The 25,937-nt window shown below is 53.4% G+C and overlaps 1 pseudogene; it reads left to right on the top strand.

The window, feature by feature from the left end:
• Window positions 1-14,700: 14,700 nt before the first annotated feature.
• LOC147081996 (interferon-induced protein with tetratricopeptide repeats 5 pseudogene) lies at window positions 14,701-17,721 on the top strand (annotated as a pseudogene).
• The last annotated feature ends 8,216 nt before the right edge of the window (window positions 17,722-25,937 follow it).

Here is a 25,937-nt window from a genome sequence, read left to right as displayed (position 1 = left end):
GAAGGGTTTGGGATCTGTCCCTGGGTCTGTGAGTACTCAGGGGAAGTGTTTGGGATCTGTCTCTGGGTTTGTGAGCACGCAGGGGAAGGGTTTGGGATCTGTCCCTGGGTCTGTGAGCACTCTGGGGAAGGGTTTGGGATCTGTCCCTGGGTCTGTGAGCACTCAGGGGAAGGGTTTGGGATCTTTCCCTGGGTCTGTGAGCACTTGGGGAAGGGTTTGGGATCTGTCCCTGGGTCTGAGCACTCGGGGGGAAGGGTTTGGGATCTGTCCCTGGGTCTGTGAGCACTCAGGGGAAGGGTTTGGGATCTGTCCCTGGGTCTGTGAGCACTCAGGGGAAGGGTTTGGGTCTGTCCCTGGGTCTGTGAGCACTCGGGGGATGGGTTTGGGATCTGTCCCTGGGTCTGTGAGCACTCAGGGGAAGGGTTTGGGATCTGCCCCTGGGTCTGTGAGCGCTCGGGGGGAAGGGTTTGGGATCTGTCCCTGGGTCTGTGAGCACTCAGTGGAAGGGTTTGGGACCTGTCCTTGGGTCTGTGAGCACTCAGGGGAAGGGTTTGGGATCTGTCCCTGGGTCTGTGAGCACTCGGGGGAAGGGTTTGGGATCTGTCCCTGAGTCTGTGAGCACTCGGGTAATGGGTTTGGGATCTGTCCCTGGGTCTGTGAGCACTCAGGGGAAGGGTTTGGGATCTGTCCCTGGGTCTGTGAGCACTCGGGGGAAGAGTTTGGGATCTGTCCCTGGGTCTGTGAGCACTCGGGGGAAGGGTTTGGGATCTGTCCCTGGGTCTGTGAGCACTCGGGGGAAGGGTTTGGGATCTGTCCCTGGGACTGTGAGCACTCAGGGGAAGGGTTTGGGATCTGTCCTTGGGTCTGTGAGCACTCAGGGGAAGGGTTTGGGATCTGTCCCTGGGTCTGTGAGCACTCGGGGGAAGGGCTTGGAATCTGTCCCTGGGTCTGTGAGCACTCAGGGGAAGGGTTTGGGATCTGTCCCTGGGTCTGTGAGCACTCGGGGGAAGGGTTTGGGATCTGTCCCTGGGTCTGTGAGCACTCAGGGGAAGGGTTTGGGATCTGCCCCTGGGTCTGTGAGCACTCAGGGGAAGGGTTTGGGATCTGTCCCTGGGTCTGTGAGCACTCAGGGGAAGGGTTTAGGATCTGTCCCTGTGTCTGTGAGCACTCAGGGGAAGGGTTTGGGATCTGTCCCTGGGTCTGTGAGCACTCGGGGGAAGGGTTTGGGATCTGTCCCTGGGTCTGTGAGCACTCGGGGGAAGGGTTTGGGATCTGTCCCTGGGTCTGTGAGCACTCGGGGGAAGGGTTTGGGATCTGTCCCTGGGTCTGTGAGCACTCGGGGGAAGGGTTTGGGATCTGTCCCTGGGTCTGTAAGCGCTCGGGGGATGGGTTTGGGATCTGTCCCTGGGTCTGTGAGCACTCAGGGGAAGGGTTTGGGATCTGTCCCTGGGTCTGTGAGCACTCGGGGGGAAGTGTTTGGGATCTGTCCCTGGGTCTGTGAGCACTCAGGGGAAGGGTTTGGGACCTGTCCTTGGGTCTGTGAGCACTCAGGGGAAGGGTTTGGGATCTGTCCCTGGGTCTGTGAGCACTCGGGTAATGGGTTTGGGATCTGTCCCTGGGTCTGTGAGCACTCGGGGGAAGGGTTTGGGATCTGTCCCTGGGTCTGTGAGCACTCGGGTAATGGGTTTGGGATCTGTCCCTGGGTCTGTGAGCACTCAGGGGAAGGGTTTGGTATCTGTCCCTGGGTCTGTGTGCACTCGGGGGAAGGGTTTGGGATCTGTCCCTGGGTCTGTGAGCACTCGGGGGAAGGGTTTGGGATCTGTCCCTGGGTCTGTGAGCACTCGGGGGAAGGGTTTGGGATTTGTCCCTGGGTCTGTGAGCACTCAGGGGAAGGGTTTGGGATCTGTCCCTGGGTCTGTGAGCACTCGGGGCAAGGGTTTGGGATCTGTCCCTGGGTCTGTGAGCGCTCAGGGGAAGGGTTTGGGATCTGTCCCTGGGTCTGTGAGCAGTCAGGGGAAGGGTTTGGGATCTGTCCCTGGGTCTGTGAGCACTCAGGGGAAGGGTTTGGGATCTGTCCTTGGGTCTGTGAGCACTCTGGGGAAGGGTTTGGGATCTGTCCCTGGGTCTGTGAGCACTCGGGGGAAGGGTTTGGGATCTGTCCCTGGGTCTGTGAGCACTCGGGGGAAGGGTTTGGGATCTGTCCCTGGGACTGTGAGCACTCAGGGGAAGGGTTTGGGATCTGTCCTTGGGTCTGTGAGCACTCAGGGGAAGGGTTTGGGTCTGTCCCTGGGTCTGTGAGCACTCGGGGGATGGGTTTGGGATCTGTCCCTGGGTCTGTGAGCACTCAGGGGAAGGGTTTGGGATCTGTCCCTGGGTCTGTGAGCACTCGGGGGGAAGGGTTTGGGATCTGTCCCTGGGTCTGTGAGCACTCAGTGGAAGGGTTTGGGACCTGTCCTTGGGTCTGTGAGCACTCAGGGGAAGGGTTTGGGATCTGTCCCTGGGTCTGTGAGCACTCGGGGGAAGGGTTTGGGATCTGTCCCTGGGTCTGTGAGCACTCGGGTAATGGGTTTGGGATCTGTCCCTGGGTCTGTGAGCACTCAGGGGAAGGGTTTGGGATCTGTCCCTGGGTCTGTGAGCACTCGGGGGAAGAGTTTGGGATCTGTCCCTGGGTCTGTGAGCACTCGGGGGAAGGGTTTGGGATCTGTCCCTGGGTCTGTGAGCACTCGGGGGAAGGGTTTGGGATCTGTCCCTGGGACTGTGAGCACTCAGGGGAAGGGTTTGGGATCTGTCCTTGGGTCTGTGAGCACTCAGGGGAAGGGTTTGGGATCTGTCCCTGGGTCTGTGAGCACTCGGGGGAAGGGCTTGGAATCTGTCCCTGGGTCTGTGAGCACTCAGGGGAAGGGTTTGGGATCTGTCCCTGGGTCTGTGAGCACTCGGGGGGAAGGGTTTGGGATCTGTCCCTGGGTCTGTGAGCACTCAGGGGAAGGGTTTGGGACCTGTCCTTGGGTCTGTGAGCACTCAGGGGAAGGGTTTGGGATCTGTCCCTGGGTCTGTGAGCACTCGGGGGAAGGGTTTGGGATCTGTCCCTGGGTCTGTGAGCACTCGGGTAATGGGTTTGGGATCTGTCCCTGGGTCTGTGAGCACTCAGGGGAAGGGTTTGGGATCTGTCTCTGGGTCTGTGAGCACTCAGGGGAAGGGTTTGGGATCTGTCCCTGGGTCTGTGTGCACTCGGGGGAAGGGTTTGGGATCTGTCCCTGGGTCTGTGAGCACTCGGGGGAAGGGTTTGGGATCTGTCCCTGGGTCTGTGAGCACTCGGGGGAAGGGTTTGGGATCTGTCCCTGGGTCTGTGAGCACTCTGGGGAAGGGTTTGGGATCTGTCCATGGGTCTGTGAGCACTCGGGGGAAGGGTTTGGGATCTGTCCCTGGGTCTGTGAGCTCTCGGGGGAAGGGTTTGGGATCTGTCCATGGGTCTGTGAGCACTCAGGGGAAGGGTTTGGGATCTGTCCCTGGGTCTGTGAGCACTCGGGGGAAGGGTTTGGGATCTGTCCCTGGGTCTGTGAGCACTCAGGGGAAGGGTTTGGGATCTGTCCCTGGGTCTGTGAGCACTCAGGGGAAGGGTTTGGGATCTCTCCCTGGGTCTGTGTGCACTCAGGGGAAGGGTTTGGGATCTGTCCCTGGGTCTGTGAGCACTCGGGGGAAGGGTTTGGGATCTGTCCCTGGGTCTGTGAGCACTCTGGGGAAGGGTTTGGGATCTGTCCCTGGGTCTGTGAGCACTCAGGGGAAGGGTTTGGGATCTGTCCCTGGGTCTGTTAGCACTCAGGGGAAGGGTTTGGGATCTGTCCTTGGGTCTGTGAGCACTCGGGGGAAGGGTTTGGGATCTGTCCCTGGGTCTGTGAGCACTCGGGGGAAGGGTTTGGGATCTGTCCCTGGGTCTGTGAGCACTCGGGGGATGGGTTTGGGATCTGTCCCTGGGTCTGTGAGCACTCAGGGGAAGGGTTTGGGATCTGTCCCTGGGTCTGTGAGCACTCAGGGGAAGGGTTTGGGATCTGTCCCTGGGTCTGTGAGCACTCGGGGGAAGGGTTTGGGATCTGTCCCTGGGTCTGTGAGCACTCGGGGGAAGGGTTTGGGATCTGTCCCTGGGTCTGTGAGCACTCAGGGGAAGGGTTTGGGATCTGTCCCTGGGTCTGTGAGCACTCAGGGGAAGGGTTTGGGATCTGTCCCTGGGTCTGTGAGCACTCAGGGGAAGGGTTTGGGATCTGTCCCTGGGTCTGTGAGCACTCGGGGGATGGGTTTGGGATCTGTCCCTGGGTCTGTGAGCACTCAGGGGAAGGGTTTGGGATCTGTCCCTGGGTCTGTGAGCACTCGGGGGAAGGGTTTGGGATCTGTCCCTGGGTCTGTGAGCACTCAGGGGAAGGGTTTGGCATCTGTCCCTGGGTCTGTGAGCACTCGGGGAAGGGTTTGGGATCTGTCCCTGGGTCTGTGAGCACTCGGGGGGAAGGGTTTGGGATCTGTCCCTGGGTCTGTGAGCACTCGGGGGAAGGGTTTCGGATCTGTCCCTGGGTCTGTGAGCACTCAGGGGAAGGGTTTGGGATCTGTCCCTGGGTCTGTGAGCACTCAGGGGAAGGGTTTGGGATCTGTCCCTGGGTCTGTGAGTACTCAGGGGAAGTGTTTGGGATCTGTCTCTGGGTTTGTGAGCACGCAGGGGAAGGGTTTGGGATCTGTCCCTGGGTCTGTGAGCGCTCTGGGGAAGGGTTTGGGATCTGTCCCTGGGTCTGTGAGCACTCAGGGGAAGGGTTTGGGATCTTTCCCTGGGTCTGTGAGCACTTGGGGAAGGGTTTGGGATCTGTCCCTGGGTCTGAGCACTCGGGGGGAAGGGTTTGGGATCTGTCCCTGGGTCTGTGAGCACTCAGGGGAAGGGTTTGGGATCTGTCCCTGGGTCTGTGAGCACTCAGGGGAAGGGTTTGGGTCTGTCCCTGGGTCTGTGAGCACTCGGGGGATGGGTTTGGGATCTGTCCCTGGGTCTGTGAGCACTCGGGGGGAAGGGTTTGGGATCTGTCCCTGGGTCTGTGAGCACTCAGTGGAAGGGTTTGGGACCTGTCCTTGGGTCTGTGAGCACTCAGGGGAAGGGTTTGGGATCTGTCCCTGGGTCTGTGAGCACTCGGGGGAAGGGTTTGGGATCTGTCCCTGAGTCTGTGAGCACTCGGGTAATGGGTTTGGGATCTGTCCCTGGGTCTGTGAGCACTCAGGGGAAGGGTTTGGGATCTGTCCCTGGGTCTGTGAGCACTCGGGGGAAGAGTTTGGGATCTGTCCCTGGGTCTGTGAGCACTCGGGGGAAGGGTTTGGGATCTGTCCCTGGGTCTGTGAGCACTCGGGGGAAGGGTTTGGGATCTGTCCCTGGGACTGTGAGCACTCAGGGGAAGGGTTTGGGATCTGTCCTTGGGTCTGTGAGCACTCAGGGGAAGGGTTTGGGATCTGTCCCTGGGTCTGTGAGCACTCGGGGGAAGGGCTTGGAATCTGTCCCTGGGTCTGTGAGCACTCAGGGGAAGGGTTTGGGATCTGTCCCTGGGTCTGTGAGCACTCGGGGGAAGGGTTTGGGATCTGTCCCTGGGTCTGTGAGCACTCAGGGGAAGGGTTTGGGATCTGCCCCTGGGTCTGTGAGCACTCAGGGGAAGGGTTTGGGATCTGTCCCTGGGTCTGTGAGCACTCAGGGGAAGGGTTTAGGATCTGTCCCTGTGTCTGTGAGCACTCAGGGGAAGGGTTTGGGATCTGTCCCTGGGTCTGTGAGCACTCGGGGGAAGGGTTTGGGATCTGTCCCTGGGTCTGTGAGCACTCGGGGGAAGGGTTTGGGATCTGTCCCTGGGTCTGTGAGCACTCGGGGGAAGGGTTTGGGATCTGTCCCTGGGTCTGTGAGCACTCGGGGGAAGGGTTTGGGATCTGTCCCTGGGTCTGTAAGCGCTCGGGGGATGGGTTTGGGATCTGTCCCTGGGTCTGTGAGCACTCAGGGGAAGGGTTTGGGATCTGTCCCTGGGTCTGTGAGCACTCGGGGGGAAGTGTTTGGGATCTGTCCCTGGGTCTGTGAGCACTCAGGGGAAGGGTTTGGGACCTGTCCTTGGGTCTGTGAGCACTCAGGGGAAGGGTTTGGGATCTGTCCCTGGGTCTGTGAGCACTCGGGTAATGGGTTTGGGATCTGTCCCTGGGTCTGTGAGCACTCGGGGGAAGGGTTTGGGATCTGTCCCTGGGTCTGTGAGCACTCGGGTAATGGGTTTGGGATCTGTCCCTGGGTCTGTGAGCACTCAGGGGAAGGGTTTGGTATCTGTCCCTGGGTCTGTGTGCACTCGGGGGAAGGGTTTGGGATCTGTCCCTGGGTCTGTGAGCACTCGGGGGAAGGGTTTGGGATCTGTCCCTGGGTCTGTGAGCACTCGGGGGAAGGGTTTGGGATTTGTCCCTGGGTCTGTGAGCACTCAGGGGAAGGGTTTGGGATCTGTCCCTGGGTCTGTGAGCACTCGGGGCAAGGGTTTGGGATCTGTCCCTGGGTCTGTGAGCGCTCAGGGGAAGGGTTTGGGATCTGTCCCTGGGTCTGTGAGCAGTCAGGGGAAGGGTTTGGGATCTGTCCCTGGGTCTGTGAGCACTCAGGGGAAGGGTTTGGGATCTGTCCTTGGGTCTGTGAGCACTCTGGGGAAGGGTTTGGGATCTGTCCCTGGGTCTGTGAGCACTCGGGGGAAGGGTTTGGGATCTGTCCCTGGGTCTGTGAGCACTCGGGGGAAGGGTTTGGGATCTGTCCCTGGGACTGTGAGCACTCAGGGGAAGGGTTTGGGATCTGTCCTTGGGTCTGTGAGCACTCAGGGGAAGGGTTTGGGTCTGTCCCTGGGTCTGTGAGCACTCGGGGGATGGGTTTGGGATCTGTCCCTGGGTCTGTGAGCACTCAGGGGAAGGGTTTGGGATCTGTCCCTGGGTCTGTGAGCACTCGGGGGGAAGGGTTTGGGATCTGTCCCTGGGTCTGTGAGCACTCAGTGGAAGGGTTTGGGACCTGTCCTTGGGTCTGTGAGCACTCAGGGGAAGGGTTTGGGATCTGTCCCTGGGTCTGTGAGCACTCGGGGGAAGGGTTTGGGATCTGTCCCTGGGTCTGTGAGCACTCGGGTAATGGGTTTGGGATCTGTCCCTGGGTCTGTGAGCACTCAGGGGAAGGGTTTGGGATCTGTCCCTGGGTCTGTGAGCACTCGGGGGAAGAGTTTGGGATCTGTCCCTGGGTCTGTGAGCACTCGGGGGAAGGGTTTGGGATCTGTCCCTGGGTCTGTGAGCACTCGGGGGAAGGGTTTGGGATCTGTCCCTGGGACTGTGAGCACTCAGGGGAAGGGTTTGGGATCTGTCCTTGGGTCTGTGAGCACTCAGGGGAAGGGTTTGGGATCTGTCCCTGGGTCTGTGAGCACTCGGGGGAAGGGCTTGGAATCTGTCCCTGGGTCTGTGAGCACTCAGGGGAAGGGTTTGGGATCTGTCCCTGGGTCTGTGAGCACTCGGGGGGAAGGGTTTGGGATCTGTCCCTGGGTCTGTGAGCACTCAGGGGAAGGGTTTGGGACCTGTCCTTGGGTCTGTGAGCACTCAGGGGAAGGGTTTGGGATCTGTCCCTGGGTCTGTGAGCACTCGGGGGAAGGGTTTGGGATCTGTCCCTGGGTCTGTGAGCACTCGGGTAATGGGTTTGGGATCTGTCCCTGGGTCTGTGAGCACTCAGGGGAAGGGTTTGGGATCTGTCCCTGGGTCTGTGAGCACTCGGGGGAAGGGTTTGGGATCTGTCCCTGGGTCTGTGTGCACTCGGGGGAAGGGTTTGGGATCTGTCCCTGGGTCTGTGAGCACTCGGGGGAAGGGTTTGGGATCTGTCCCTGGGTCTGTGAGCACTCGGGGGAAGGGTTTGGGATCTGTCCCTGGGTCTGTGAGCACTCTGGGGAAGGGTTTGGGATCTGTCCATGGGTCTGTGAGCACTCGGGGGAAGGGTTTGGGATCTGTCCCTGGGTCTGTGAGCTCTCGGGGGAAGGGTTTGGGATCTGTCCATGGGTCTGTGAGCACTCAGGGGAAGGGTTTGGGATCTGTCCCTGGGTCTGTGAGCACTCGGGGGAAGGGTTTGGGATCTGTCCCTGGGTCTGTGAGCACTCAGGGGAAGGGTTTGGGATCTGTCCCTGGGTCTGTGAGCACTCAGGGGAAGGGTTTGGGATCTCTCCCTGGGTCTGTGTGCACTCAGGGGAAGGGTTTGGGATCTGTCCCTGGGTCTGTGAGCACTCGGGGGAAGGGTTTGGGATCTGTCCCTGGGTCTGTGAGCACTCTGGGGAAGGGTTTGGGATCTGTCCCTGGGTCTGTGAGCACTCAGGGGAAGGGTTTGGGATCTGTCCCTGGGTCTGTTAGCACTCAGGGGAAGGGTTTGGGATCTGTCCTTGGGTCTGTGAGCACTCGGGGGAAGGGTTTGGGATCTGTCCCTGGGTCTGTGAGCACTCGGGGGAAGGGTTTGGGATCTGTCCCTGGGTCTGTGAGCACTCGGGGGATGGGTTTGGGATCTGTCCCTGGGTCTGTGAGCACTCAGGGGAAGGGTTTGGGATCTGTCCCTGGGTCTGTGAGCACTCAGGGGAAGGGTTTGGGATCTGTCCCTGGGTCTGTGAGCACTCGGGGGAAGGGTTTGGGATCTGTCCCTGGGTCTGTGAGCACTCGGGGGAAGGGTTTGGGATCTGTCCCTGGGTCTGTGAGCACTCAGGGGAAGGGTTTGGGATCTGTCCCTGGGTCTGTGAGCACTCAGGGGAAGGGTTTGGGATCTGTCCCTGGGTCTGTGAGCACTCAGGGGAAGGGTTTGGGATCTGTCCCTGGGTCTGTGAGCACTCGGGGGATGGGTTTGGGATCTGTCCCTGGGTCTGTGAGCACTCAGGGGAAGGGTTTGGGATCTGTCCCTGGGTCTGTGAGCACTCGGGGGAAGGGTTTGGGATCTGTCCCTGGGTCTGTGAGCACTCAGGGGAAGGGTTTGGCATCTGTCCCTGGGTCTGTGAGCACTCGGGGAAGGGTTTGGGATCTGTCCCTGGGTCTGTGAGCACTCGGGGGGAAGGGTTTGGGATCTGTCCCTGGGTCTGTGAGCACTCGGGGGAAGGGTTTCGGATCTGTCCCTGGGTCTGTGAGCACTCAGGGGAAGGGTTTGGGATCTGTCCCTGGGTCTGTGAGCACTCAGGGGAAGGGTTTGGGATCTGTCCCTGGGTCTGTGAGTACTCAGGGGAAGTGTTTGGGATCTGTCTCTGGGTTTGTGAGCACGCAGGGGAAGGGTTTGGGATCTGTCCCTGGGTCTGTGAGCACTCTGGGGAAGGGTTTGGGATCTGTCCCTGGGTCTGTGAGCACTCAGGGGAAGGGTTTGGGATCTTTCCCTGGGTCTGTGAGCACTCGGGGAAGGGTTTGGGATCTGTCCCTGGGTCTGAGCACTCGGGGGGAAGGGTTTGGGATCTGTCCCTGGGTCTGTGAGCACTCAGGGGAAGGGTTTGGGATCTGTCCCTGGGTCTGTGAGCACTCAGGGGAAGGGTTTGGGTCTGTCCCTGGGTCTGTGAGCACTCGGGGGATGGGTTTGGGATCTGTCCCTGGGTCTGTGAGCACTCAGGGGAAGGGTTTGGGATCTGCCCCTGGGTCTGTGAGCACTCGGGGGGAAGGGTTTGGGATCTGTCCCTGGGTCTGTGAGCACTCAGTGGAAGGGTTTGGGACCTGTCCTTGGGTCTGTGAGCACTCAGGGGAAGGGTTTGGGATCTGTCCCTGGGTCTGTGAGCACTCGGGGGAAGGGTTTGGGATCTGTCCCTGAGTCTGTGAGCACTCGGGTAATGGGTTTGGGATCTGTCCCTGGGTCTGTGAGCACTCAGGGGAAGGGTTTGGGATCTGTCCCTGGGTCTGTGAGCACTCGGGGGAAGAGTTTGGGATCTGTCCCTGGGTCTGTGAGCACTCGGGGGAAGGGTTTGGGATCTGTCCCTGGGTCTGTGAGCACTCGGGGGAAGGGTTTGGGATCTGTCCCTGGGACTGTGAGCACTCAGGGGAAGGGTTTGGGATCTGTCCTTGGGTCTGTGAGCACTCAGGGGAAGGGTTTGGGATCTGTCCCTGGGTCTGTGAGCACTCGGGGGAAGGGCTTGGAATCTGTCCCTGGGTCTGTGAGCACTCAGGGGAAGGGTTTGGGATCTGTCCCTGGGTCTGTGAGCACTCGGGGGAAGGGTTTGGGATCTGTCCCTGGGTCTGTGAGCACTCAGGGGAAGGGTTTGGGATCTGCCCCTGGGTCTGTGAGCACTCAGGGGAAGGGTTTGGGATCTGTCCCTGGGTCTGTGAGCACTCAGGGGAAGGGTTTAGGATCTGTCCCTGTGTCTGTGAGCACTCAGGGGAAGGGTTTGGGATCTGTCCCTGGGTCTGTGAGCACTCGGGGGAAGGGTTTGGGATCTGTCCCTGGGTCTGTGAGCACTCGGGGGAAGGGTTTGGGATCTGTCCCTGGGTCTGTGAGCACTCGGGGGAAGGGTTTGGGATCTGTCCCTGGGTCTGTGAGCACTCGGGGGAAGGGTTTGGGATCTGTCCCTGGGTCTGTAAGCGCTCGGGGGATGGGTTTGGGATCTGTCCCTGGGTCTGTGAGCACTCAGGGGAAGGGTTTGGGATCTGTCCCTGGGTCTGTGAGCACTCGGGGGGAAGTGTTTGGGATCTGTCCCTGGGTCTGTGAGCACTCAGGGGAAGGGTTTGGGACCTGTCCTTGGGTCTGTGAGCACTCAGGGGAAGGGTTTGGGATCTGTCCCTGGGTCTGTGAGCACTCGGGTAATGGGTTTGGGATCTGTCCCTGGGTCTGTGAGCACTCGGGGGAAGGGTTTGGGATCTGTCCCTGGGTCTGTGAGCACTCGGGTAATGGGTTTGGGATCTGTCCCTGGGTCTGTGAGCACTCAGGGGAAGGGTTTGGTATCTGTCCCTGGGTCTGTGTGCACTCGGGGGAAGGGTTTGGGATCTGTCCCTGGGTCTGTGAGCACTCGGGGGAAGGGTTTGGGATCTGTCCCTGGGTCTGTGAGCACTCGGGGGAAGGGTTTGGGATTTGTCCCTGGGTCTGTGAGCACTCAGGGGAAGGGTTTGGGATCTGTCCCTGGGTCTGTGAGCACTCGGGGCAAGGGTTTGGGATCTGTCCCTGGGTCTGTGAGCGCTCAGGGGAAGGGTTTGGGATCTGTCCCTGGGTCTGTGAGCAGTCAGGGGAAGGGTTTGGGATCTGTCCCTGGGTCTGTGAGCACTCAGGGGAAGGGTTTGGGATCTGTCCTTGGGTCTGTGAGCACTCTGGGGAAGGGTTTGGGATCTGTCCCTGGGTCTGTGAGCACTCGGGGGAAGGGTTTGGGATCTGTCCCTGGGTCTGTGAGCACTCGGGGGAAGGGTTTGGGATCTGTCCCTGGGACTGTGAGCACTCAGGGGAAGGGTTTGGGATCTGTCCTTGGGTCTGTGAGCACTCAGGGGAAGGGTTTGGAATCTGTCCCTGGGTCTGTGAGCACTCGGGGGAAGGGCTTGGGATCTGTCCCTGGGTCTGTGAGCACTCAGGGGAAGGGTTTGGGATCTGTCCCTGGGTCTGTGAGCACTCGGGGGAAGGGTTTGGGATCTGTCCCTGGGTCTGTGAGCACTCAGGGGAAGGGTTTGGGATCTGCCCCTGGGTCTGTGAGCACTCAGGGGAAGGGTTTGGGATCTGTCCCTGGGTCTGTGAGCACTCAGGGGAAGGGTTTAGGATCTGTCCCTGTGTCTGTGAGCACTCAGGGGAAGGGTTTGGGATCTGTCCCTGGGTCTGTGAGCACTCGGGGGAAGGGTTTGGGATCTGTCCCTGGGTCTGTGAGCACTCGGGGGAAAGGTTTGGGATCTGTCCCTGGGTCTGTGAGCACTCGGGGGAAGGGTTTGTGATCTGTCCCTGGGTCTGTGAGCACTCGGGGGAAGGGTTTGGGATCTGTCCCTGGGTCTGTGAGCACTCGGGGGATGGGTTTGGGATCTGTCCCTGGGTCTGTGAGCACTCAGGGGAAGGTTTGGGATCTGTCCCTGGGTCTGTGAGCACTCGGGGGGAAGGGTTTGGGATCTGTCCCTGGGTCTGTGAGCACTCAGGGGAAGGGTTTGGGACATGTCCTTGGGTCTGTGAGCACTCAGGGGAAGGGTTTTGGATCTGTCCCTGGGTCTGTGAGCACTCGGGGGAAGGGTTTGGGATCTGTCCCTGGGTCTGTGAGCACTCGGGTAATGGGTTTGGGATCTGTCCCTGGGTCTGTGAGCACTCAGGGGAAGGGTTTGGGATCTGTCCCTGGGTCTGTGAGCACTCAGGGGAAGGGTTTGGGATCTGTCCCTGGGTCTGTGTGCACTCGGGGGAAGGGTTTGGGATCTGTCCCTGGGTCTGTGAGCACTCGGGGGAAGGGTTTGGGATCTGTCCCTGGGTCTGTGAACACTCAGGGGAAGGGTTTGGGATCTGCCCCTGGGTCTGTGAGCACTCAGGGGAAGGGTTTGGGATCTGTCCCTGGGTCTGTGAGCACTCAGGGGAAGGGTTTGGGATCTGTCCCTGGGTCTGTGAGCACTCGGGGGATGGGTTTGGGATCTGTCCCTGGGTCTGTGAGCACTCAGGGGAAGAGTTTGGGATCTGTCCCTGGGTCTGTGAGCACTCAGGTGAAGGGTTTGGGATCTGTCACTGGGTCTGTGAGCACTCGGGGGAAGGGTTTGGGATCTGTCCCTGGGTCTGTGAGCACTCGGGGGGAAGGGTTTGGGATCTGTCCCTGGGTCTGTGAGCTCTCGGGGGAAGGGTTTGGGATCTGTCCATGGGTCTGTGAGCACTCAGGGGAAGGGTTTGGGATCTGTCCCTGGGTCTGTGAGCACTCGGGGGAAGGGTTTGGGATCTGTCCCTGGGTCTGTGAGCACTCAGGGGAAGGGTTTGGGATCTGTCCCTGGGTCTGTGAGCACTCGGGGGAAGTGTTTGGGATCTGTCCCTGGGTCTGTGAGCACTCGGGGGAAGGGTTTGGGATCTGTCCCTGGGTCTGTGAGCACTCAGGGGAAGGGTTTGGGATCTGTCCCTGGGTCTGTGAGCACTCGGGGGATGGGTTTGGGATCTGTCCCTGGGTCTGTGAGCACTCAGGGGAAGGGTTTGGGATCTCTCCCTGGGTCTGTGTGCACTCAGGGGAAGGGTTTGGGATCTGTCCCTGGGTCTGTGAGCACTCAGGGGAATGGTTTGGGATCTGTCCCTGGGTCTGTGAGCACTCGGGGGAAGGGTTTGGGATCTGTCCCTGGGTCTGTGAGCACTCGGGGGAAGGGTTTGGGATCTGGGGTGAGTCCTAGGGTATGGGAGCACTGAAAGTGGGATCCCAGGATCTGGTAATAATTTTATGCAAAGCCTGTGGTCTTGGAGCTTTGAAGGGTAAGGAATTGGTTAGGAGCTGGGAGACAGACAGTTGGGATAATGGGTTTGTACTCGAATTGTCAGGATGTGATTAGTGGTGCCCTCAGAGATCTGTCCTGGGGCCTCAGCTTTTCACTGTGTTTATCAATGACTTAGATGAAGGAATGGAGAGTTGTATATCCAGGTTTGCTGATGACCCTAAGTTAGGTGGCACAGTAAATAAGGCAGATAGGATTAGACAGTTCCAAAGGCACATTGACAGCTTAAGCGAGTAGGAAAAACTGCAGCAGATGGACTTCAGTGTGAGGAAATGTGAGCTCATCCGCTTTGGAGCTAAGAAAGATCAGAATATTTTCTCAATGGTGACAAGCTTGGAACTGTGGGGGAGCAAAGAGATTTAGGGGACCATGTACAGAAATCACTAAATCTAGTGGACAGGTACAGTAAATAATGAAAGAGGCTAATGGATTGTTTGCCTTGATCTCAATGGGGCTGGAATACAAAGGGTAGGCATTATATTACAGTTGTATAAAGCTCTGGTTAAACCACATCTGGAGAAGTGTGTTCAGTTCTGGGCACCGCACCTCATAAGGATATATTGGTCTTGCAGCGGGTGCAGCGTTGATTCATTAGAATGATGAATCCTGGGCTAAAAGGGTTATATTATGAGGGCAGGTTACATACACTAGCCTTGTATTGCCCTGGATATAGAAGATTAAGGGGTTTAATTGAGGTGTTTAAGATGATTAAAGGATTTGATAGGGTAGACAGAGATAAACTATTTCCTCTGGTGGGGGAGTCCAGAACAAGGGGGCATCAGCTTGAAATTAGAGCTAGGCCATTCAGGGGTGATGTCAGAAAGCACTTCTTCACACAAGGATAGTGGAAATCTGGAACTCTCTCCCCCAATAAGATGCTGAGGCTAGGCCAAATAAAAATGTCAAAACTGAGATTGTTAGATTTTTGTTTGGCAAGGGTATTAAGAGTTATAGAACGAAGGTGGGTGGATGGAGTTGAGATACAGATCAGCCATGACCTAATTGAATCGCGGAAGATGTTCCTATGTTCCTACCTATGTTCCTACAGGGAACTTTGTTATATCCGGCACCGACGGGATCGAGCTGTTACCGATCTATCAAAACTGCCGGACATACAAAGTTAATGTTGAAGCATACGGAGGTTTTCATCTCCGTATCTGACAACAAACACTGTTGCTTAGCAACAGCTTGTAAACAGTTGGCCCGTACCTTGGAAGCATCTCTGTAGCTTAGCAACAGCTTCAGGGAGACTTTCCAGAGCCCGACTGTTGAAAACAAAGCCACGAGATGAAAAAAAACCTAACAAAACGGCTCCTGATTTCTGCCGGTAGATCGAGGTTTCCGGACATACAACCTCCGGATAAACCAAAGTTTCCTGTATTAAGGGGTGATCGTGGATTTCTGCTGGCCCTCTTGCGCCAAATGTTCATTTTTTGTTGCCTCCAGGACCATTACGGGATTCCAATGGGTTTCCCCCTAACTGAGGGATGCCAGGCAGTCCGGCTGCAATGGAGGTGTTCTGTGCCCTCTTGCACTGACCTGCACACCTGTTCTGCTATTATGACTTTGCCAGCATTTCTACATTGATTATATATGAGCTAAAAATGTAAGTTAGATACACATAAGGTGGGCTTTGATGAATTTGTTCTCTTACAGCAACACACTGAACGATTGCTTGAAAGCAAAACTTGGCCAGCTTCAATGTCACTTCACGTGGGCCCCACAGAAGGACAGTATTGACTTGGACGACATGAAGTATAGATTACAAGATTTAATACAGGCTGGTGTGAAATATCAGGCCATGCCACACAACCATCTCGCTTTTGTAAACTGTCTGCAAGGCAACTGTGAAGAGGCAATTCAAAACTTAAAGGAAGCTGAAAAGATTCTGAGGGAGAATCATGAACATGAATTTGAAAGAAGAAGCATCATCACCTATGGAAACTATGCCTGGGTATATTATCACATGGGACAAGTGACAGAGGCCCAGTCCTACCTCGACAAGCTGGAGAGGATCTGTAAACGATTTACTAATGGCTCTTGGTATACAGCACCGATACCTGAAGTATACGGGGAGAAGGGTTGGTCACTGTTGAAATCTTCCAAGAAATATTATGAAGAGGCAAAGGAATGTTTTGAGAAGGCTCTAGAGGAAGATCCTGATAACACTGAATGGAATGCTGGTTATGCGATTGCTCTGTTTCGTCTGGAAGGAGATACTTGTACCCCAGAGAGCAGTGAACCTAGTCCATCAATGAAGCAGTTGCGACGTGTGCTGGAGCTTGATCCAGATGACTCTGTAGCCATGGTGCTGTTGGCTCTAAAACTACAAGAGTTCAAGCAAAAGGAGGAAGCTCTCAAATTAGTTGAACAAGCCTTGAACAAGTCCCCTGATCTTCCATATGTAACTCGTTATGCAGCAAAATTTTTGAGAAGAGAAGGAGATGTGGAAAAAGCTGTGGAGCTGTTGAAGAAAGCATTAGAAATTTGCCCAAACTCTACCTTCTTACACCACCAAATAGGTCTGTGTTACAGAAACAAACTATTTCAACTGATTAAGTATCCTGGCAGCAAAGACCCTCGCAATCCTGCTTTTCAACAGAAAGCGGAGTTGATCAAACTATGCAAGTACTATTTTGAAAAGGCATTTGAACAGAAGCCATCATTTGTTTTTGCACAATTGGATTTTGCAGGAATCTGTTCATTAAATGGAGAATATCTCAAAGCAGAGGAGATCTACAGTAATCTACTGCAATTAGAGGATAATCGTCCTGATAATAAGCAGGCAATATGTTTACAGGCTGGGCTATTTGAACTGCGTCACAGAAGATCTGAATCAAAGGCCATCACCCATTTTCTGGAAGGACTTAAAATCCAACGTGGCACAAAAGGTTGGGAATTGTGTCGCGAAAACTTGAGAAACATTGCAACAAAACAAATTGACAGGAATCCCAGAGACAGCAAGGCCTTTGGTGTTCTTGGGTTACTTCACCAGCTGGACGGGGAGAAGTGCGAAGCTATTGAGTGCTTTGAAAAGGCCTTGGAGTTTGATCGTGACAATGAAGAATATCTATGTGCTCTTTGTGAATTGCGCCTTTCTATCTAGGTCAACGCTGACTTTCCCAGCTGAACCTACACACAGCGGGGTAGAGTTTCTGCTTTGGGCGTAATCGGTAACTTAGGCGCAAATTGTGCTTGAAATTGCGCTAGATAGGTTACAGTTGAAGTTTCCGCTAGAATGTATTTGCATAATCACAAACAAAAAATCTTCAATGAACCAGTCCAATCGATCAGTGTAATAAAATTTAATCAGTTATTTTTCTTTCAATTTAAAAATATTCATTGTTGTATTTAAGAGTGATAACTTGGTGCAGTTTTATTAATACAGCTGAAAGTGGATTTACCACAAAAAAATAAGCATTTTTAATAGAAGTGTCCAGCAATTCACCGGTTAGAAACCTGATGTAACATGACTGAAAATGACTTAAAAAAGCTATACTGAACCATTTATTAGTTTCATTGTTGTCAGTTTGTAAATAAATTAAATAAATTTAACATGTAATACTTTTAAATCTTGCCCACTACTGCCTGGGCGCCTAAGAAAACGAGCTCAATTTGAAAACCCTCCTCGAACGGCCACAAACAGGAGCAACCAGCGGAAACTCGCCATCCTCGGGATTCCGATCTGGGGGCATGGCCAGTTTTGGAGGCGGGGCCGACTTTGGATGGAATGATTTTTAAACCAGCGTTAAAGATCACGGAAAACTCGATTTACACTTGACGTAAATCATGGCCGAGTTTCCGTGATCTTTTGCGCTGGTTCGGCCAATTTCACCCGGATTGTACGGATAAAACTAACGCAAATTAGCGAAAACTCTACCCCAGTGTTTGAAAGATGCACTGATGCTCGCTGATCTATGGAAAAGTTTGGCAGGATCTGACTTAACTTGTTAAATATAGACTGTTAGTACTTTCATTCCAAGCAGCCTTTACTTTGTAAACGCATAAATATTTGTGAGTACAGTCCCCACCGATTTGCCCGCTATGCGTGATGGCCAGTATAATGCCTGAATAAAGATTATTTTCTCTCTCTCTCTGAAACGAACTGCCCGCAGCTCCCTGATTTCCAGCCGCTTCAATGGAAGCGGTTCAATTCCACCAGGTGACTTACGGCTAAAGGATATAAAAATAGATTAAAATGGTTAAAAATAATGAAGCTTTATCGTTGCAGATACAGATTTTCCAATGAGAAATGTTAATTTGCTGTAATATCAGAGGCTGAGTGTTAAAATAACCAATAAAAAGAAACTGTAGCTATGATTTTATTAGTATCGTTGATCTGTGCTAATGCTGACAGAAAGTGTCGCTCATAGTCCATAAGCCGTGATGGTGAACTGTACAAGCTCTGTAAGGAACATTCAGATCAGCCTTTAACACTGGCAGTAAAGTTAACAGCTGATGATTGTGGAGTGAATCAAGGCCCTTGCACTGCTCACTGTAGACGTAATGCTATTAGAGAAAGGCTAACCTAGAAACATAGAAAAATAGGAGCAGGAGTCGACCATTCGGCCCTTTGAGCCTGCTTCGCCATTCAATATGATCCTGTCTGATCCTCTATCTGAATACCATATTCCCGCTCTCTCCCCATACCCCTTGATGCCTTTTGTGTCTAGAAATGTATCTATCTCCTTCTTAAATATATTCAGTGACTTGGCCTCCACAGCCTTCTGTGGGAGAAATTCCACAGATTCATCACCCTCTGAGTGAAGAAATTTCTCCTCATCTCAGTCCTAAATGTCCTACCCCGTATCCTGAGACTGTGACCCCCTCGTTCTAGACCCCCCAGCCAGGGGAAACATCCTCCCTGCATCCAGTCTGTCTAGCCCTGTCAGAATTTTAGACGTTTCAATGAGATACCCTCTCATTTTTCTAAACTCTAGTGAATACAGGCCTAGTCGACCCAATCACTCCTCATATGACAGTCCTGCCATCCCAGGAATCAGCCTGGTGAAGCTTCGCTGCACTCCTTCTATGACAAATATATCCTTTCTTAGGTAAGGAGACCAAAATTGCATACAGTACTCCAGGTGTGGTCTCAGCAAGGCCCTGTATAACTGTAGTAAGACATCCTTGCTCCTTTACTGAAATCCTCTTGCAATGAAGGCCAACATACCATTTGTCTTCCTAACTGCTTGCTGCACCTGCATGTTTGCTTTCAGTGATTGGTGTACAAGGACACCCAGGTCCCTTTGTACATCAATATTTCCCAATCTATCACTATTTAAATAATACTCTGCCTTTCTGTTTTTCCTACTGAAGTGGATAACTTCACATTTATCCACGTTATACTGCATCTGCCATGTATTTGCCCACTCACTCAACTTGTCTAAATTGCCTTGAGGCCTCTTTGCATCCACCTCACAACTCACAATTCCACCTAGTTTTGTGTCATCAGCAAACTTGGAAATATTACAATTTGGTTCCCTCATCCAACTCATTGATATATATTGTGAATAGCTGGGGCCCAAGCACTGATCCCTGCGGTGCCCCACTATTCACTGCCTGCCACCCCAAAAAAGACCCATTTATTCCTACTCTGTTTCCTGTCTGTTAATCAATTTTCAATCCATGCCAGTATATTAACCCCAATCCCATGTGCATTAATTTTGCAAACTAACCTCTTATGTGTGACATTATCAAAGGCCTTCTGAAAATTCAAATACACCACATCCACTGGTTCTCCCTTATCTATTTTACCAATTCTATCCTCAAAAAACTCCAGTAGGTTTCTCAAACATGATTTCCCTTTCATGAATCCATGTTGACATTGTCTAATCTCGTTGATATTTCCTAAGTGTCCTGTTATCACATCCTTTATAATAGACTCTAGCATTTTTCCCTGTTACTGATGCTAGGCTAACCGGTCTGTAGTTCCCCATTTTCTCTCTCCTTTTTTAAATAGTGGGGTTACATTTGCCACCCTCCAATCTACAGGAACTGTTCCATAATCTATAGAATTTTGGAAGATGACAACCAATGCATCCACTATTTCCATGGCTACCTCTTTTAGTACTCTGGGATGCAGATTATCAGGCCCTGGGGATTTATCAGCTTTCAGTCGCATTAATTTCTTCAGCACTATTTTTTTACTGATATTAATTTCCTTTAATTCCTCCTCACTGGACCCTTGGATGCCTAGCATTTCTGGGAAGTTATTTGTGTCCTCTTCCGTGAAGACAGAACCAAAGTATTTGTTTTATTGCTCTGCCATTTCCTTGTTCCCCATTATAAATTCTCCCATTTGTGACTGTAAGGGACCTACATTTGTCTTCACTAATCTTTTTCTTTTTATATACTTGTAGAACCTTTTACAGTCTGCTTTTATGTTCCTTGAAAGTTTACTCTCATACTCTATTTTTCCCCTCTTAATCAATCTTTTGGTTCTTTTTTGCTGAACTCTAAACTGCTCCCAATCCCCAGGAGGAATCGCTCACAAAAAATATTAAGAATTCTGAAAATAAGTACAATAAATGGTGCACAAAGCTCAAGTACTCACATTTAAAGCAATTCCCAGTTTAAAGATGTTTTCTCTTGTCTGGACTTTCTTGATGGAGTCTCCAACATGAAGGGTTTAAAGATCGTGCTGAATAAAGGTACATATGTGCATGCCTGATGACATCATTGCACATACCTGATGACGTCACCACGTAAGATTGGAAGTGTGCATGCTCGAGAAATTCGATTTGTGCATGTGTGAACACAGCCTGGTGGAGCCTATCAAAGGAGGACGCACGCCTGATGACGTTAACGCATGGATGTTCAACTGCGCATGCGCAAACTCGAGCACATACGCGAAATGCGGCCGATGTGTGCATGTGGAAACTTAACAATGTGAGGACAGCATTGCTGTCAACGTGAGCTTAGCCATGAACTTTTATGCATTGGGCTCCTTCCAGGCTGGAGCAGGCGATATTTCCAACATCTCGCAATTCGCCATGCACTGTTGCATAAGAGAGATTACTGAGGCTCTGTATGCAAAGAGAGCTAAATACCTTTCATTCTCTTTTGCCAGAGAGAAGCAGGCGGAGTGAGCACACGGCTTCACCAGGATTGCTGACTTCCCCATGGTGCAGAGTGCAATTGATGTACGCATGTCACTTTGTGGGTGTTGCATGTCAACTCTGAGATGTACCGCAGCTGGAAGGGATTCTACTCCCTCAGTGTCCAGCTGAACCACCACGACAAACCAGAGGGTGGCTACTGGGCAACAAGGGCAATCTGCTTACCGCCTGACTCATGACTCCGGTGCACAACCCAACCACACGTGGGCAGCATACATATAATGAAAGCCATGCTGCCACATGCAATCTGAAAGAGCAGACCATTGGCGTCTTTAAACAACGCTTCCACTGCCTGGACAGCTCTGGAGAGGCAATGCAAAACTCGCCAGAAAACGTCTCAAATTCATCGTTTCTGCCGCATGCTCCACAACCTCGAGATCCTGAGGGCACTGCCCTTACCACCACGTATATGGCAAAGAGCTGAGGAGGAGGAAGAGGAAGAGGAGCATGACGAGGAGGAGGAGGAGTATGGGATAAGGCAACCAACACAGCTCCTTTCTGGCCGGGCTGTCCGTGATTGACTCATTCGGCTACAGTGCCAATGAATGCAAACAAAGTTACCCATTCAGCAACAATCCCACACCTTACTTACGTCTGTTACTGACCATTACAGTGTCCTCTTGGCCACAATGCTACAATAAAAGTCAGCACAAAACAAACATCCCTAACCAAATTTTTTAAACAAACCATCCAATATTGCATTCCAAAGTAAACTATTCACCCTTGTGCAGTCCCTTAGTGCCTGTCTTCCATCTGCCTTTGCCTGCCCCAGTGCTCCTATGCAGTCCTACACCAGTGGCTGCAGCATGGCTGGTGGAAGGCTGCTGACTTTCAGTGGGGGAGACTGCAGATGGTATTGGAGCATGACCTTGAGCAGCTCTGGGCCTAGAAGGCTCAGCTTCGGACTGCACCACCTCGGCATGAGCAGCAGCAGCCTGGTCTGGCTGACACGCAAAATCAAGGGCACTGACAGAGTGGCAGTGATGGGAGGTGTAGGATTCGCAAAAATCCAGGAAAATACAGTCTACATTGTAAAACCCCTGAAATGGCCACATTTTATGAACACAAGATGGAGTTGGCAGATCACATGACTCATTTCAGAAGGACATACCACTGCAGTATCTTAAAGAAACCTGAGTCGCCACCGATTAGAAGATTCCAGAACTGACTGCAATTGATATGGTAAAATGGTTACAGTAGTAACGAAGTCAAAACAAAAGTATTTACACCTCAAGGTGTGTTAATTGCTAGCAAAACGCAAACCCATCTCTGAAATCACAGAGCACAGACAAAACCTATTATCTGTACCAAACTCAGAGGGACACAGGACAGATCCCATTAGTTTCATTTACAAGACATTAAAATAAAGTACCCGCTTTTGTCAAAGCAGCCTGCCCATTACTTTAACAAAAGAAAACCCCTGATTTGGCGCCAAGATAAGGGCAAGAAAACTATAACTGTTGGGGGAAAAGAGACAAAAACACAGTTTCACACAGACACGAGGAAAAAAGGCAGAGCGAGTGGAGAGGTTTGATTATGGTTCGAGGAGCACGGAGGGCCTACAAGTGCGAGCAGGAGAGCAGGTTCAGGAGCCGGTCCCATAAGGAAGATTGGAGATCCCGGACGATACAGGAGCACCAAGGTCAAGGACAGTTTTTTTTAAAACCCTGGTGAGCATAGAGGCCCAACTCCACCTAGCTGATCTAGTTGAGGTATATTTTAGAGACGGGAGGGTTTTTAATATTAAGGGCTTTGTAATTCGGGAGTGTTATTCATCCTTCGTTGTGCCGTGCGCTTTCTCCACCCCCGTTTTATTATATCACTGATCTAGAATTGATGTATTATGATAGTCAAGGTAACTCTTGTGTGTTAAATTTGAGTTCCCATTGAGAGGCGTGTTCATGATTTTTGTCTGCATTGTTTCTTCATTCTCTATGTTTTATTCTCCTTAAAAATAAAGATACCTTTGATTTAAAACTTCCCTTGTCTCACCTGATCCATTTGTCTTCCGAGTCACAAGTTGGGCCAACACATCAAGGTGGTCTGGCAATAAACTCAGTGTCTAGAACCGGTGAGGGGGGAGCGCTTCGGAACCGCTCACGAGCAGTGTGAAATCTGATGTGCCTCAATAATTCCGAGACTCGAAGGTAGCAGAACAAAACAAGGCTTTTATTAACTTAGAACGAAACACGTAAGCAAGAGAGATGTCGTCCTTCTGGAGATTGGGACTAGACTGAAGCTAGCTTACAAATGGGGCCAGGTATGGGCGGAGCCCTACACACAGCACATTCCAGTATACAATACAGCACATTCCAGGCTTTTATTAACTTAGAACGAAACACGTAAGCAAGAGAGATGTCGTCCTTCTGGAGATTGGGGCTAGACTGAAGCTAGCTTACAAACGGGGCCAGGTATGGGCGGAGCCCTACACACAGCACATTCCAGCACATTCCAGTATACAATACAGCACATTCCAGTACACAATACAATGAGGTCTGGGGGAAGGGAAATGACACTGAAACCGATCTCAGTCACAGGCAGTGATGAATGGAAATATTTCATCACAAAATCAAAAACCGATCTCGCACACCACAAGCTCGTTAAAACGACCCCTTACAGAATGATGACCCAGATGGGACACTAGCTACAGAACCCTTGTGTGGTGGACAAAGACTCGGGTGAGACAGATGTTATGGAGGACAGGTTATCCTCCTACGTGTGTGGCAAAGTAAATGTAGCAAAAAAATGGGTATATGACCTGTTAGGAGCCGAGCGTCCCCTAAAGGCAGCCGCCCAGTGGACGGCTAGTAAAGAGCACCGCAAGGGCATTGAAAAAGCGGTGTGGCTTATGTGCTATAAAAAGCAGGTTCTGGTACTGGACCACACGGTGGCCAGTAAGGAAACCAAAATTAAGCATTTGTCCCGGGAGCTGCAGGAAAAGGTTGCAGCGGAAGGGAAGGTGCTAGTGGCTCTGGAGGCCATAAGCCAAGAGAGGGCAGCGATGGTCCGGGACCATCGGGGGAAGGTAGAAAGGCTGGAGGGCAAGATAGCTGAGCTGGAGGGGAGCGGTAGGTTCAGGGTAGAACACGTAGAGTATCAGGCAAGAGAATCCAGGGAGAAAGAGAGGAGATTAAAAACGGAGATTAGCCGCCTTACAGGGGAACTGAAGGCACAGGAGGGAAAGGTAGGCGAAGTAAAAGCAGCCTATAAGCTGGCCTGCGCTCAAGGGTTTGAGGAGGCAGACCACGGCCCCTGTAGGCAGGAAATAGAAAGCCTGAATCTGGCATTGGCCAGGGCAAAGGGGATGATATGCCTCATTAGCCCCAAGGTCGGCCAGGCTGAGTTCAACGGTAACCCAAGCAGGGAAGTCCCGCAGGCAGCCCCCAGAACAAAACGGGTTAGGGAACCAGAGATTTCACAGCCACCACCCCGAGCCCCTAGTTTTCCAGAGGTCTGAGATCAGGAGGGGGTGGAGGATGAAGAATCCAAGGTAGACCAGGGTAGCCCGAGAGAGAATCAGGGACCGGGACCAGTGTACCCCGTGACACAATGGAGATACGGACCACCCGGTGACGCCGGGGAAACTGGGGACCTCCAGAACCAATTCCTGGTGCCACACAGTGCGCAACAATTGCGCTCCATGGTGAGCTACATCCCCAAGCTCACCATGAAGGGGGACCCTTCTCTTCACTTTAGGGAGATAGAGCAGGCGGCCTGTGTTAACGACTGCGACGAGGCAGAGAAGGCCAAGATGATGTTGTTCTCCCTGGGTAGCGAGCTCCTCCAGACGCTACCCGATGGGTGTAAGAGGGGTCAGGAAAATTATGGCAGGCTGAAGGACGAGATCCTGGAGGCCATGGGGATGAACGAGGGGAGTCCGTTCACCCGGGTGGAGAAAACAGTCCAGCTCCCCAGGGAATTCCCGCAGGCGTTCGCGGACAGGCTGTGGCCAGTCTACCAGGGTGCGTGCCCGGGAATGCCGATGCGAGCAAACCTGGACGGGGACCAGTTAGTCCACTGGCTCAGGTGCCTGGTGAATAACTCCCTGCCCCGCGTTCAAACGCAGGCAATGGCCTGGTTCGACCCCCAAAACCCTCTGACCACGGAGGCGACGGTGATCCGCCAACTCACCGTCACCTTTAGAAACGGGAGGGATAGTGAGCCACCCCAGCAAAACGGGAAGGTTTGTGAGGTCAGGCCTGGTGACCAGCCCCATAAAGAGTGGCGCCAGGAAGGGAGCCGTCCCAACCAAAGCCGCCAAACGTGCTACGGTTGCGGGAAGGAGGGGCATTGGCGCAGGGACTGTAAGAATCCCTGGAAGGACACAAGGGAAAAGGTCCCCACAGCCCCAGCCCAAGCCCCGGCCGCGCCCCCGACCTCTGCCCCAGAGAGAGAGACGGAGCCAACTGTCCCTCCAGAGCTGCTGGACGTGCTGCTGGCTTCAGTGAGGTCATTGGTCCTCACTAAGGGAAAGATAGCAGCCACCACCAGTCCAGCGGTTCCCCCAACCCCTTTCCAAAGTGGCCCGCAATGACTGGAGCCTGCGCAGCCCGTCTATCTATGTGTGCTCCAGTACGACGGATGGAAGAGACCGCTCGTGCAGATGGAGGTAGAGAAGGAAACGGGGACTTATCTGTTGGATACGGGAGCTTCATGCACCATGATCCATACGGAGAATCCCACCACCTCACCTCTGTCTAACGGGGTTCCATACGTCCTATCGGAGTTCACAGGGGCGGAGCAGACGGGTGCATTCTCCAGGCCGCTCTCGATCCGCCTGGGCACACTCCAGACAAAGTGGACATGTGCCCTGGCGAGATGGGATGCGGAGGGAGGGAAGGGGATCCTAGGGGCCGACTTCATTGTGGGCCATGGGATCCTCGTGGACCTCAGGAACCATTGCCTTTGGGGGGCCAACACCGGAAAGGAAAGTAGAGTGGTAGTAATCCCGGGAAAGGATGGGAAGGGAACCCTGTGTACCATGAAGCCGAAAGGGAGTTACGACCTCGGTGAAATGATGGAGGGTATCCCAGAAGTATTTAGAGCCGAGCTGCAGGCTCAGTTAGGTGCGTTCGCCACGCACAAACACGACTGTGGGAGGGTTGCTAGCTTTGAGGTTAGGGTAGATGGGGATCCCATGGCCCGGCCCCAAAGGCAGTACAACTTCCCAAAGGAAGCAGAGGCTGATATGGAGGTGGCCATATCAGCGCTGGTACAGCAGGGGGTGCTGAGGCCTATAGCCACCCATGTGAACTCTCCGCTTTGGCCGGTTAAGAAACCGGACAATTCCTGGAGAGCCACGGTGGACTAGCGGGTGTTGAACAGCAACATCCCTGCATGTGCCCCCACAGTGGCAGACCTCATTGGGAGTATCCCCGCATCCGCGACTACATTCACGGTGCTGGATATTTCCAA

The sequence above is a fragment of the Somniosus microcephalus genome, unplaced genomic scaffold (assembly GCF_052327205.1).
Source record: "Somniosus microcephalus isolate GS21.2 unplaced genomic scaffold, FLI_Smic_1.0 scaffold251, whole genome shotgun sequence".
Classification (NCBI taxonomy): Eukaryota; Metazoa; Chordata; class Chondrichthyes; order Squaliformes; family Somniosidae; genus Somniosus; species Somniosus microcephalus.
This window is presented reverse-complemented; position numbering and strand designations above follow the sequence as displayed.